This window comes from Meleagris gallopavo, chromosome 11 (genome assembly GCF_000146605.3).
Source record: "Meleagris gallopavo isolate NT-WF06-2002-E0010 breed Aviagen turkey brand Nicholas breeding stock chromosome 11, Turkey_5.1, whole genome shotgun sequence".
NCBI classification, from domain to species: domain Eukaryota; kingdom Metazoa; phylum Chordata; class Aves; order Galliformes; family Phasianidae; genus Meleagris; species Meleagris gallopavo.
In genome coordinates, this window is record NC_015021.2 from 20,010,219 (window position 1) to 20,025,421 (window position 15,203).

Genomic DNA, 15,203 nt, shown 5'->3' on the forward strand with positions numbered 1-15,203 from the left:
TTTTTTGATGCAGCACTTGCCAAAGCAGTGCCACAGCACCATGCGGTGACTCAGGAATTCATGTAACATGCCCTAGGTGCAAATTCCATGCTTAAAGCCCCCCAGGGAGTCATGGACATGCTTTCTCTGCCTGTTCTCAATAGGCATCTCGTCCCCTGAAGTACCACCCTGCCTGCTGACCCCCAGCAGGGAGTAGAGGCCAACCACGGCTGTGCTGAAGGCAGATGCCAACAGGCTCTCACCAGGTGGCTGAGGCCCTTTTGATGTGGCACCAACCCAGAGACTATTTCACAACTGAGATGGACTCGTGGTCCCCAGCCCGGATATGGAAAGGGCTGCTCCTTATATCTTTCTCCTATATTGTCACGTTTATTGTTTCCCCTTTATGCTGGGGTGGATGATCCAATGGCTGATTTACTCCTTAGGCTTATGCAGCCCTCTGCATCAGATCTCCAATGCCTAATACTCTTCCCTTAGATAATTAAACCTTCATTTGTTGCTTCCTTGCAACTCCAGCTTTTAAAATTATACTTTTTTTTTTTTTTCTGTTAGGTTAGGATCTCTTCCAACTTCCAATCCCCAATTTAGATTACATGCTCAGAAACTAACTCCAAACATTTACTGCGTTTGAAGGTCACAGTGCTATTGATTGATTTCCAGTTATAATGTATGTTGTCCTAACATGAGTTAAAAACATTCTGGGCTAAATCCAAAAATGCTGGGATCAAAGCATCTGGACTTGTTGCTTTCATGTTTGGCACTTAAAGGGGCTGGCAGTCACCAATGTGGTCTTGGCTGGGCTATAGTTGTTTTCATTCTCTGATGTGAAACAGTTGGGAATCACAGACCCTCCAACAGTTATAGTGGACTAAATAAAAATTGGCTTAATAACCTGCCAAGCATTTGAAAGTGCCAGTCTCCACAGTTTTTCACAACTTATTGGCCATGGCATGTTTTTCTTTTCATTTCTCTCTCTCTTTTTTTTCTCTCTTCCTCACTTTTTTAAAAGAAATAATTTTCTATAAATCATGCTTTTTAAGTTGGGCATTTGAAATAGGTAAACTCTTCATCTCATCAGACTCAATTTGTCATCTTTGATCTGACTTCACTCATTCCTTTGGCTGTGCCATCTGATTTTTTAATTTTTGTAAAAAAAAAAAACACCCCATATATTTATATATATAAACATTTTTCCTATCTAACTTATCACATAGGAAAATAAACAAAGTCCTATTTCTTGGCTGGTCTGCCTTAAAGATATCCTAGTAATGCATCTGCACATCAGCTTTTCACTTTCAAATGCACTTTAAGCAGATTATTCCTCAAGTTTTTCATTAGTCTCCCTAGAAGTCTTCTATTTATATTTGTTGTTTATAAAATAGTATCCAGAGGCCATTGTGCAATGTGCTGCACATAGTCAAAAGCCATCAAGTTCTCAAGACAAACAATGGAAATGCTTTGCAGATGGGAGCTACTTTACAGATGGTGTATGGGGGCAGGAGAGCCATGAAGGTTGGAGAAAGAAAGAAATATGGCTGTTGGCCATGGTTACAAAAGAAGCCAGTGGCAAAGCTAGGCACTTAACCCATGTTCCCAACCAATTTCTTCCCCATAAATTAATTTTTCTCTCAACTTCACAGTCTCACTGTAATTTTTAGACCGTTCCCTCACTAAAAAATAAAACTGAAGCACTTGCGATAGTGTGCAAAATCTAATTATTTATGCATTTCACACTTTTTTGTTGTTTTTCAGTCACTTTAGTTAATTTCACTGAAATTCACATTGGCTTTGGGAACAAAGCCCTGGAGAAGCCTTAGCACTTGTCCAACGTGGGGCCAGGCTGTCAGCAGAGACACGCTTGGGCAATGCCAGAAAGGTCAGTGCCTCCAGAATGAAAGAGTAGCTCCCATTATTTCCAGCTGGGCAATGGCATTTTGTTGCACATTAGGTTGGGCTTTATGCTCAGGCAGGTTTTAGTGTAGCCTATCGGTCAGAGAGAGCAATGCTACCCCTCTTGCTTCCCACTCTTGACAGCTAATCCACAGCAAAACTGGATTTATTATGGCCCCAACAGCAGTACAGCCTTGCACTATACCTCAGTGTTCACAATTGATGTGATAAATGTTCTTCCCTCAATCTCTGGATGGCAGCCCTATGCTAGGCTGCAGACTTTTAGCAAACATTTCCAGAGGGACCATGCCCTGCGAAAAACCAACTTAGCCACCCAAATTACAGCTGTGATTCCTTGAATTCATGCAACCAGTATGATACCAATATCAATTAAGTGAAAAGGAACCTCCCAGCTCTTGACCTCTGAATGAAAAGTTGAGCTACGACCAAGTGATTAAGTTATCACACCCTCATGGCACAAGCCACTGCTGTAGGTACAGCTAGTAGCTTTAAAACTGCTTTAAAATGCACATAACTCAGCCTTGTCATCCCCTGTGTTTTGCATCTGATAAAAAGTTAGGTCCGCTGATGCAAAAATAGGAGTTTGGTTCTGCAGTGCTGGACAGACTGACTTTGCATAGCTGCGCATGGCCTTCTTTTCTTACAGTCCCCCTGCAATTTGTTTTCTTATTTTTGTGCCAGTCCCACGTTCAAGGACACCCACTTACCTCTGAGATGTACTGTCCTGCTGATGGCATCCAGCAGAGCTGCAATCAGTGCCCATGGCTTGAATTTTGCTATTTCTAGAGGGGACAGACTTATTTTTAAGCAGCTCTTTCCCAAGGCCTTTGTGGACCTTCCAATCACTTCTGGGAGGGTAATATTCAGACTGAAGAGAATAAAAGCAACCTAGAAGTAAAATGTTATAGAGACAGGAAGGACATAAGGGATGAAGTGTTTAAGTAAAGAGATGATTTCGGTGCTGGCACCTCTGGCAGTGCTAAATATCTCTTTGAGACTCATAATAAAGGAAAACTGAACCTACAGCTAAGAAAATTGACGTTCAACACACACATAAAAACATATTTACTATTAATATGTAGTCTAGAGACATTTAAAAGTAAGATTACTTTACAGTAAAATGAAAATAAATTTGGCCTGTAAAGGATTTTAAGGACTTTTTTTGTGCTCAGGTGAAACATTATCAATTGGTGCTGTGTGTGGTTGCATTTATGCACTTTGCTTTTCATATCACCATTAGAAAACCCCATGCACATTCTTTCCATGTAAAATAATTTTGTAAAATAACTTAGTCCAACAGTTACACCTAGTCTGCCTATCAATTTTTTTTTTTAATGTTTTGATTATAAGTGAGTAAATGAGCATATGTGCAATTATATTTTGGGTGCAATAGCTTTAGCCGGCACATTTTGGCATTTTATTTTATTAGCTAAAAGCTCACATATGGTTTCCATGTTTCCAATCTGGCTTTAAGGATGCAATGGCTGAATTAAGCAATGGTTCTCCTCGCTCCAATTCCCTCAGATATACTTAAAAAATCCATTCAGATTATAAAAAAAGTAAATTAAGGTTTATAATATTCAGAAGGTGGCCCATGGTAGTGACTAATACAGCGCTATCTTGTAAGTGCCCTTGCACCCTGCAGAAACTGTTAAAAGACGTTTCACAGTTTAAAATATTAAATCACTTCTATGATTCTGTGGGGAAGAGTCATGCCTGGATGCCAATTTTTTTCTTTTAAGAACAATGATGCTGTTGTATCAGCATAGGCACCATCAGATACCTGGCTAGCCCACATGGTCACTGGGACTCGCAGGTCCTGCAGCACCCGATGTTGGACCTGGGGGGATTTGGGAAGGACTTGGAGAATAATAGGACTGAGCTATCAAGCTTAGGAAGTCCAAAGAGAATTAAAAAGATGCTTCTTTTTTTCACATGGGAGACGTGGTAGCTGCCTCCCAACACAAAAAACCTGGTTATGAAAAGAGCAGTGATCAACTCTGCATCTCGTGGGGAAAGAAATCACTTGCATTTTCAGCAGAGGTGCTGTGGTTTGGATGTTAGGCAAAGCTTCCTAACTGCAAAGGTCGTGAAGCACTTAATGAAAAGAGTGGAGTTAGTGAGTCCCTTGAGAAGAGGTTTTCAATAACAGTGAAGGCAAACACATGTCAGGGATGGTCTTGGCATCAACACAGCAGCTTGACTATGTGACCTCCCAAAGTCCCAGCCAACCTCACATTTCTGTGAGCTCATGAAAATCCATCAAGCATGTCTGGAAGCACAAGAGTGCAGGACTCCTCTACTGCACTGATAGAAAAGAAAATCAGAGACAGGATATTCTTCATGTATATTCTTCTTCATGGTACAAACATCCAAATTCCTGGTCCCTTTTCTGGGCTTCCTAATTCACTTTGCCCAGCACACTTCCGCTGAAGAAGAACAACTTCAACATGAGGGGACAAGAACATTCTCTCACTGAGCACCTGTGTTTGTTGCTGAATGTAGGTGTGACTTTTGGGGATTTTTCAGAGAAACATTCTGAATACAACTACTCTATTTTACGTGAGATGTTCACAGATTGAATTACTGTGATCAAATCTGCATCGCATCTCACAGGCAAGAAAAAATGAGTACGTGGATAGTGGGCTCTAAATTCTACGTTTTATCATTGCAGGGTGGAGAAAAGTGGTCTCCTCTTTCAGTATTTACCTGGCTGTCTATTGGCTGGTAAGTATTCTGCATAATTAAAGACTAAAACATTGGAAATAGAGGTTTGTTCTACAGAATCTTCAAGTTTCCAACTAAATCCATCCTAATTTAGCAAAACAAGCAAGTTTGAACGTAAATCATGTACTTATGTACACTTAAGTATAGGATTCGACAGTTTGCTGAGTAGGGTTCCTACATTACTAAGTCACTGGCTGCTAGTCTTGGCTCTATTTTCAGCTAAATCAAAATGGGAAAAGGTTTCCATACTGGGATTAAGCCAAAATCTTCAAGTTTTTTTCTCTCCCTTCCTCTCTTCCTCCTCCCTCCCTGTCTGCCTACCCCCACTCTCCAGCTGAACAAGATAGATGCTTGACAACTGTTTCTATCTTGCTAATAGCTTGGAATTTAGGTCTTTGGGTGTGGAAAATTCATGACCAAATCTCTGCTCTGATGCATTCAGTGTAGGTTTGTAATCCCTGCTCTTGCTCATTTGAGATATGCTGACCACGGCGCTACTTAACGCAGCAGCATGCTTGTGATTTGGGTATATCATGGACTGAAGAAACTCTAAAGGTTCAGATGATATTTTAGGGAGTAGCCAACATTTTTTTCCAGCTCTTCAGAGATATCAAACTCCCGTAAGTCTGCCTGGAGTTGTGGAGAAGAAGATGACCTCATCTTTTCTGAAAATCAGCTTTACTTTTCACATTTGAGAACACAATCACTGTCTGCAATCTCTTAAAAAAATGCAGACCTTGGAAGCCTTTCCTTCTTAGGACCCGTGAAATGAAATAATAAAAACATTGAGAGCTTGGAGAACAAGTGAATATTGTGTTGAAAATTCCATGTAGTGCCTGGAATGGTCCACATGGACATGCGATCTGCAGGATCAAGAGATGCTTCAACCCTTCTGCTGACACTTGAAAAAACCATTACAAGTCTTATGGAGGAAAACAAAGTAATGGAAACATCCGCTTTAAAGGAACTTTTCCAATCACTGGTACTCCATTCATTATATGCCTGAGTGGTTCCAGAGACAACAGAAAACTATGCATTGTTGCAATGCCAAGAACAAGAGAGGCAATGCGGATGTTGTGTTGCTTCTCACTCATGGCAATCTGAATGTTTTCATACCCTCTCCATTTTGCCCAGCTGAAGTCATCGGGCAGGAGATTGGTGCCACTGTCTCACTTGTGCCCAAGCGTGGGGCTCAGCCAGGGCAGTGGAAACATTTTGGGGACCTGTCCAGCCAGATGCAGGTTGGGCTACAGGGCTAGCACCGGAGCTGTGGCTGCCTACAACAGCTACACGAGGCATTGGCTCAAAAGCAGGCATACTGGGCAGGATTTCTGCCTGATGTTTTGTCAAGCTAAAAAGCTTTTACAAGAGTTAGAGCATTTTATGGGAGGTAAAAACACAGCAGTCATTTAATTAACAGTACCTCAAAGTCTTTCCTGTAGAGAACTGCACGGCCAAAGTTTTCCCAGACCCACTGTGATAACCTTATTAAACTTTGGACAATATTACTTAATCTTTGCTCTGTAAGCCAGACTTCAGCTATTTCCCCAGTGTCACTGCAGTGTGGCAGTTGCCTACATTACAGTCCAGACTCTCCAGCATGGCGGATATTTGAAAATGTCACCATCTGTTACAGGTATCTCAAGTGCACTTTCAAAAACCTAATCCCAAGACCCAGTAAGACACACACAATAACGTAGTGCTCTGGCCTTTTTCAGAGAGAGAAGCAACAGCTGTTAATGAGAATTGCTTCCAATCTATGTCTAACAGAGGAGAGGGCACGCTCTTTCCAAATAGAAGCCGAGGGGCTTCTGCTCAAAATACTATTTGCTGCTCCTAGTAAGGAAGTAACAACTCTGCATCATCTGCATTACCTACACCGAGACCAATGGGCCAAAACCCCATGGCGAGGAGTAGCTGCCACAACCCAATATGAAGTCTACCTCTATCCGCTGGAGTCATCAGCTTCTGTTGAGTTTTGACCACTCCAGAATGGGTTAAGTAATGGGTACATGTGATGAAATTGTGTAATTTGTATTTTTTTGGCTCTATGTGCAGTCTAAACTAATGATCTTGGCTGATACAGGCTTTTTTTTGATCTTTCCTTTTTGGCCTCTTATAAGTTAAACTTACCCAGAACTTTATGACAAGGGTACACATCCACTTAGTGCCAGTCGGTGTAGATTAGCATTTGCAAAGACTATTTTTGTCGTGCTATTTTGCATCTTGGTGCAGTTCTCTACATCTCTTAAAAATAAAAGTAAACAAACACCCCTACATCTGGGACCAGATTTTCAAGTGGAGCTCAGAACCAGATATTTTTCCTTCCCTGAGTGCTCAGCACCCACAGCGGGGCCAGATTTTAAAGCCAGTTCAGCTAAACCAGGGCCAGGTTTCCACAGAAACACAGAGAACCAGAGGCTGCCATTGAGACAAATATGCACGGATTCGTTGTTCAACTCATCCTCCCACCCAGGAATGAGAATATGACACACTGCTGCAGCAGTAACAATATCAGCTATTGATAACAACAGCAACGACCCTATGACAGGCGCCTAAACAGCTGGGAGGAATGTTGGCTGTGGAGGGCAATTGCTCAAGTCCCCAGTGAAGACCTGAGTGTTTGCTTATGCTCTCACTTGGCAAGATGCAGCGCTATCAAGATGCTATTTAGTGTTTGAGTAAGATTATCATTTCTGACATGCCACTGATTCCTTGAAACATAAGAAAGCCATTGGGAAGGGAGATATGCTTTTGCTAACTGCTCTTCCTTGCCGATTTACTGGGCCTAAGCCTGATTTATGAAGTGTAGCACTGGACAGGATGTTGCCAGTTGAGGTTGTATATAGTATGTCAGTTGCAGAATTTACAGACGACCTAAGTACTGTAGGGAAATGGCTCTGCACTGGATAGAGGATGATCTGAGCAGGTGTTTTCCATCTCCAGCTTCTATGGCAAATTGAGTCTTTCAGTCTGATGACTGCCAAGTGCACATTTAATTGGATAGGAGAGCTAGTTGGGTGAACAAAGCTGGGAAGTCCTGCCTCTAGCCATACAAACAGCCTGATTAATTTCTTTCTGCTATAATCCCTCCTGTTTTGTATTTTCTTTCCACAAACATCCAAGTGACCCAAATTCATGGAAAAGCAATTCCACAGTCTCATGCAAAAAAAGTTACTGGAAATTGTTTTTGCACATAAAAAGTCTTGTACTGGTGATCATGAGACGAAAGCACCAGGTGATAAGTGGCACAGTTGGGTACTCCTGGGAATATCAAACCCAGGAGCAGTGAATGGTCACATCAAAAAATACCACTTGAGAAATCAGTAGGAAAAAAGAATATTATGGAATAATGATTACACAGATCGTCTGCCTTGTAAGGAATGACATGGCGTGTCAGGAACAGCATTCATTATGGTAACTGTTATGCATAATGTATCTTTTCTAAGGCTTTGTTTCTCTTTTTTTCTTTCCAGTATCATAAAGCAAAAACAGCACTTATTTGCTCACTGCAAGAGATGTAACGATCTGCAACTTTAAAAATCCTTCCTCCTCGGTGCAACCGTTCTTCCTCAGAGAGGCTGCAGCAGAGCTGCACTAAGATGCTTAAGAGGAGATCAAGAAAAAGCCATTTACCAGGGAAATCTCTCCCGCTCTTCAATTCAGTTTTGTGACTACCTATGCACACAGTATTCTCTCAGAGACGAGGTGAATAAACATATGTCTTTTAAGCAAACATTTATAATGTATTTGATCATGGGGGAAGGACGGTTTCAATTTAGAAATGATGCCAACACTATGTTGACATTTTTTTTTTCCCAAGCTGCAGTTAAAATGAAAATGTCCAGACAGACATTCAGCATAAGGCTTGGGAGAGTGTTTCTTTTGGCCAGTTCTACTACCGAATTTCACCTAAAAATGAAATGCAAAAGAATGGGTTTGGGGAGAAAATACAAAAGAAGAAATTGTAGATGAATTATTCTGTGCGAACCCATCCAAAAACATCAGTGCAATTGCTCATTAATAATAGACTTGGAAGATAGTTAGAAAAGTCTCACTTACTTTGAACTTTTTGAAGGCAAATAGGGTCCTTTAGCCAGCAATGTATTTGTGTACGTCCCTTGTGTGGAGCAAATGAATACACAGCTACCTGCCTCCTTCACCACTCTAAGTTTAGATAATATGGCACTGGTTCATTTTCTGGCACTTTGGGCTCACCCTTGGTGGCAGGTCTGCCCTGGGCAAGGAGCTCCGTCCCTCTTTTTCACCTTTTTGCATTCAGATTTGCAGATCCCCAGGCCAGAGAGCAGCAGAGGTTAATAGGACAGAGGCAGGAGCTGGGCCCCTGGGCACTACCTCAGCAGAGTTACTCACCCCCATTTAAGAGGACTCCTCACATCCTAGAAGTTAAGCAGTGCTTAAAGGCTTTCCTGGCCGGGGACGGAGCGGGGTAATTATCCCCTGTAAGGATCCCTGTCCATCGAGCTGTGAGAAACTTCAAATCCCACTGACTTCACTGGCACTTCAGGGCTCTCAGCACCTTCCAAGATTAATTCCTCAAGCAGGGAGAGGTCTAGAAACATATATATTAGAGCACGTTACATCTTCAGCTGCAGTAGGGCTCTTTCTGGTGAGCTTGACAAAGGACAGATTATGTATTACGCCGTACCATAAACTTCAGCAATCTAAAAATTCAGAAAATACCCTGTTCTATTACTCTCCTCACTTTGACATGAAATATTAAACACCGCTTACCAAAGTAATGTTATTGAACACAGATGTCTGCTATCACATTCAAATTGTTCAAGTCAATCTAGGTTTATATGTTTTCCTTACTTAAGTGTTCGTATAAACCAAAGTGTGCCCTGACAGTAATGATTTCACAATATAATATATTCAATTAAGGAGACAAATATGCATTTACATTTTTACTGAACTCGTTTCACATATTCATCGCTCCGACTTCTTTTTGACTTTTGGTAGAAAATAAGGGAATAGAAAGGGTGCCACCTACTGAGATACTCAGACATTTTTAAAGACTGAAAAGTCGTGCAAATAGCCAGTATGCTCATTTCAGATAAAAATAAACAAACATGAAAGCTAAATTCATAAGCCGGTGGCAAGAGAGCCATGGATAATTGTTTCCTTTCATCAGCTCACTTGATGACAAGAGCACTTACCCAAGGTGGAGGAGAAGCCAAATCTATCTCCCTCTTGTATCTCAGCAGGTTTGAATTCACCTATTCCCCCGGAAAACCCAAGCAAAATGAATCAGTCTGTCACAGTCTGTGAATTTTTTTTGTAAGAAATGTATGCGAAACTCAGCAAATGAGAATCTAGGAGAGATGCATCATCAATGCAAACTGTTCCAAGGGACCCGTGTCATTTAGTATCTAGTCACTAACTGGAAATGTAAGCTGTTAAACAGCAGCAAATAAACTACATGCAACAGATGAGATTTAAGCATCTACTTACATCTAAATACCCACTGAGAACGTGCATCAAGCCTGAGGATGATATTTTTAATACACCTAAAGATTCAAGAATGAAAGCAGGCTCTTAGTACTGGTTTTAAAAACCAACAGCTTTGATTTTCATGAGCAGAAATCTACCATACATGTAAAGATCTCTGTAAATGCACGTTGAAGGAAGAAGCTCATGTCTCTGATAAACCATGGATTTGCAAGTGGCATGAACTGATGGTTTTTTGGAGTTAGGAATCAGAACTCTTTGTTCTTTCTGCATATAGAGTAGAGGAGAGATGCCACACAATGTCAGAGGAATGGTGTAAAAAGCAGAAGTCAGCCATTTTTCATCTGTAATGAAGTGGCCCACTCTGGAACTGAAAAAGGATAGTTGCAAAGTGAGAATTCAATGGATGAGCAAACAAACTGGTCTGTGATAGATAATGCTATGGTAAGGAGGACCTGGAGTACATCATTTTTCACTTATGGACAAACATCTCTTCCCCAACACAAGTTCCCAGAGGATCTCAAATGTGTGCCCAACACACTTTATTAATCCCTCCCCGCTGAGTACAAGCTTAGCTCTTCTGAGCCCTCACCAGACTTGAAGCTCTATCTTGGTCTTTGCAGATGCAGACAGACCAGAGGTTTCCAGAAGTATTGTGTGCATTTAATGTTTGCCAAATTTTCTGGTGTTGGGAACTAGTGTAGCAATAACATACTTGGGAAAATAATTGTGAAATGTTAACAAGTCCTTATTGTTAACAGGTGTTTCTGGCAGAGATTCCTTCAGGGCAACTTGGACAACACACCATAGTTCAGTTGGTAATGGCATTTTTCCCAGAGGGACCTTCAAAGTCTCCTGTGTGGTGCTTTGTATTCCTGGCAGCACAGTCAGGAAGAAACCCAGTTTTAAACGTCGTCCTTTATGCTTACTCAAAATAAAACATGCCTTTATCAGCTGCTATGTATTTCACATCTCACATGACTTGGCACACACTTACCACGTGATTCCTTTAGCTCAGGGCTCTAAAGCACCATTTATGTATTCAAGATAACGTGTGCTGTGGATTGGCCCCTTTTTCAGTGCCAGGAGTGCTCAGTGACTGTTCTCTGCTTGCACAAGCGCTCACCAAGATATACACTAAATAAATTTTTCCTGCTGCTATAGTTTGGTGAAATCATTCTTTCCCAAACCTTTATAGAGCTGCTGCATTCTCTCAGGGAACCAGCCCTGAATCTCTGGAGAACCTCCCTTGTTAGCAAGAAGCTTTAGGATTTATACTGAAGAGTGACTTAAAAAATTTAGGATTTTTTTTTGGGTGGCAGCTAGGAATCAGAACTAATAGAAAATTGATGACAAATTCATCATTACAGCTTTTTTTTTTCTTTAGTGAAAAACTGACTTCAGAGAGCTGGAAGCACTGCCTAATGAACACCCTGGAGGTGTTCAAGGCCAGGTTGGATGGGGCCCTGGGCAGCCTGGTCTAGTATTAAACGTGGAGGTTGGTGGCCCTGCATGTGGCAGGGGGTTGGAGATTCATGATCCTTGAGGTCCCTTCCAACCCAAGTCAGTCTATGATTCTGTGATTCTGTAATGGGTTGCCCACAAATCACGTGTCTCCATTATCCCTTGTAGATGGAACTTTATGAACTAAAGGTGCAAGGCTATCAAACTAATGTGCAAAAGGAAGAAATTAATGTCCAGGGAAGAAAAAAGCCAGGTGCCACTCCACTGAAGAAAAGCTTTGCAACAAGAAACCAAACCAAACCAACCCTGCCAACACCCCTTTCAATGACATAACAATTTTCCAGGCTCTTGACTTCCACCTTGACTTTTGGAATAATATATGGTGGAGAAAAGAGTCCCGCCGGATCAGGGGGGAACCTTTGCTACAACAATAGCGGTGCTGGCAAAATGTCTCCTTTCAACACATTCTTGAGTTTGCATTTTAAGTGGTTTTGCCACATTGGCAGCCAAAAATAACTATTTTCTGATCAAATTCACTAGTTCTTGTAAAAATGTAACATGTTAAATGTGTCTGTGAACAGTTCTAATAGTTCTTGATGGTGTCTGGTCAAACTTCTTGCTTTCACAGGGGGAAAGAGAGTGGGATAGGGCACAGTAAAAGGTTCAATAGAGAAGCACCCTGACCACAGCCTTCGTTATCCTGCAGCCATCCAGCCCCTTGTTACCCAAGAGTACATCCCATATATAATGTGATGCTTTTATGCTTGCTGTTCTGTACTTCATACATACCCTTAAGGTTAAAGCAATAATTAAGAGCAGATTTCTCATGTGCCTAGTAGAGCAAGGCCAAGATCCACACTGGCTACCACAACATAAATGTCAAATAGAAAAGTAAAAAAAAAAGCAAACCGACAGGCAGGAATTGCCCCTGCAGCCCCTGCTCGTACTGATCTTATTCTTTGTTGATGACATACAGAAAGGAATCTCACTGCACATCTTACAATCATATAAATCATTCAAAACTGGATTCCTGGCTGAAAAAAATGCCAGCTGCAAAAACTGGAGCATTTTCATTAAGTCACTTTGTAAGTAATTTATAGCACTCTAAGACTGACAAAATAACAGAGAAATGACAGGGCGGCTTCTTATTAATTAGAGTTGGAGCAACGGGACAGAATTGGTGTGAACAGTGCAGTATTTCAACCCCAAATGGGGCTCCACTAGAGCAGGAAACGTGCACTCACTTAACCCTGGTGCCCCTACATCTTCTGAGCAGCACAGGAATGAGACAAACCTTGAAGTTTCACAGCAGGTTTCCTACATTCTTCTGGAAGAACTCTGAAGGAGTTGTAGGCAGATGTAGAAAACATCAATGCAGAAACTTCTGCAAATTGGAAACCTGCAAATTTTGTATTACTGCTGCTAAGGGGTCTTGCAAGCGCTGGGGCCATATGAACAGATGGACTTCTGCTGCTTAGGACAAGCAGAGTGGCCTCAGGCAGGACCATCAGTGCTCCATTTGGGCAGCCTTTGCTCAGTTGGACCATGTTCTGCTACCGATGCTGGTAGGTTGTAGCTTACAACAGTCATTAATTAATCAAAATTTGACCTCTGGGCAGCAGCAGCACTAGCTTGGATCTCTTACATCAAGCAATCACAGCCCTGAAAGCAATTAATTAAATTCTCATCAGGTCTTTGGAGTCACTAGAGGGAGACATGAGAACATGCCTTAAGCCAAGATGTTACATCTGGACTGGAGAAAACATCCTGTAGACGGTGGCATGAAGCATTTTAAAAATTAACTATAATATCTACACCACATGCAGCTTCTCAAGATGTTTTGCTGTCATCAGCTTACTAAAAGATAAAGATTTATTGGGCTATTACTGAGAAGGAAGCTAGATACTGCCAAATGGCATGGACAATTAAATGACTAGTTGCTGACATCTTTATTCATATATAAAACAACAGAGTTGAACAGTGTTGTTTTTTTTTTTAACTACCATGCTTGAAGAAATCAACAAAGCAGTATCTTATCGTATGGAACTTATAAGTCTTTTAAGTCATTCCTGGGTTTTGGACAGTTTGGTTTTTATTGTTATTTTTCCTCCTTACTGTATATACAGAATACTGCACTATCACTCTGTGAACTTTCAGAGTGGACTGAAATAAGAGATAAACAATACTGCAATACTGGCTACAGATGAGCTTAACTCTTATTCACATTGACATACATCTACTAAGAGGATATGTGAACTTTTCAAGCAACATCTTTTTTAAAAGCTTATGATGCAGCTAGCTTTGCACAGGTTGGGCGCATTAACTCACCATGTCTACTTTTGATCAGCTCTTAACAGCAGCCACTGGGACTGAGGGGTTACTGCAATAACTTCAACAGCTTCTCTAAATGGTTTAAATGTTGCTTCTAATAAAAAAAAAAAAATAATGGAACACGAGTTACAAGTTACAAGAATTACTGGACTATCTTTACAACGCACGTCAAAAAGATGACAAAACAAATGAAGTTAATTATTCTACTCCTTACTGAAAACTGTATGAAAAATGAAGTAAATCACATACATCAAAATCCTGCAGTACTGTAGAGCTCAATTTCAGAAGTGTTTGCTCTGAAATTTAAGTATAAGCCCAAGTCTGTAAAGCTGTTCTCCCAGGGTCTAACTCTTCACATCTGCCCACTTCTTCTCCAGCAGCTTGATACACTGTCACCCCTTTGTTACACATTTTGAATTCAATTTAGCATGCTACTTCCAATTAACCAGCACACACCTACTGCATTATTTGGCATTAAACAGGCCCATGTGTTCCTTTAGCTCCTGCCAATGTGAGAAGACAATACCCTTAAGGTGAACAAGGCTGTATGTTCAGAGAGTTTTAGGCTCTGGGAAGTGTCCAAGAAGTCTGATGGAAGCCTGCAGGTGTGCGGTTTCAAATGCCTTCAAAGTGCTTAATGCCCGAGTCTTCCAGAAATGTTACACTTCATAACCAGCTTCTTCCAACAAGATTTATGCTCTGTTTTGAATATTTCTTATACTCTGGAGTCTGAGTGCCAGAAACCTCTATTTATCAGGCTCGGTCACAGGACAAGTTACTCTGGTTGGAGATCTTTATATAAACCCATTTATACATAAGGTCATTACTTATTCCATGCAAACCTCTAAAAGCAGATGTGATTTCCGAGTGCTTGCACTGAATATAAATTAGTTTAATAAATTTTCATCTACAATGCAATTCTATTGCACTAAGACTGTCAATAAGGAGAAAATGAGCAAATTTAATGACATCTTAACATAAAAAACAGCATCCTTCCACTATGATACAGGTACAATACAGATTTGGGATATACCCCACATACTCTTTGTAAAAGACTACAAACCCATAGATATAATACTGTTATGCATGTGCTTATTAATAGCAATAGAATGAGCAATACGTACTCTAAAAGCAGAGAATCCTTGCTTGCTACTGAGAATTGCTTTATAGTGCTAGAATCTAAAGCTTTGGCCCTGCAAAATAATTGCTGGGCACCACTGCGACAGTCAGTCGTAGGTCAACACACAGGAAAAGTCCTTCAGGAACCAGGGTTTGAGAAAGTTTCCAGCTTAATTACA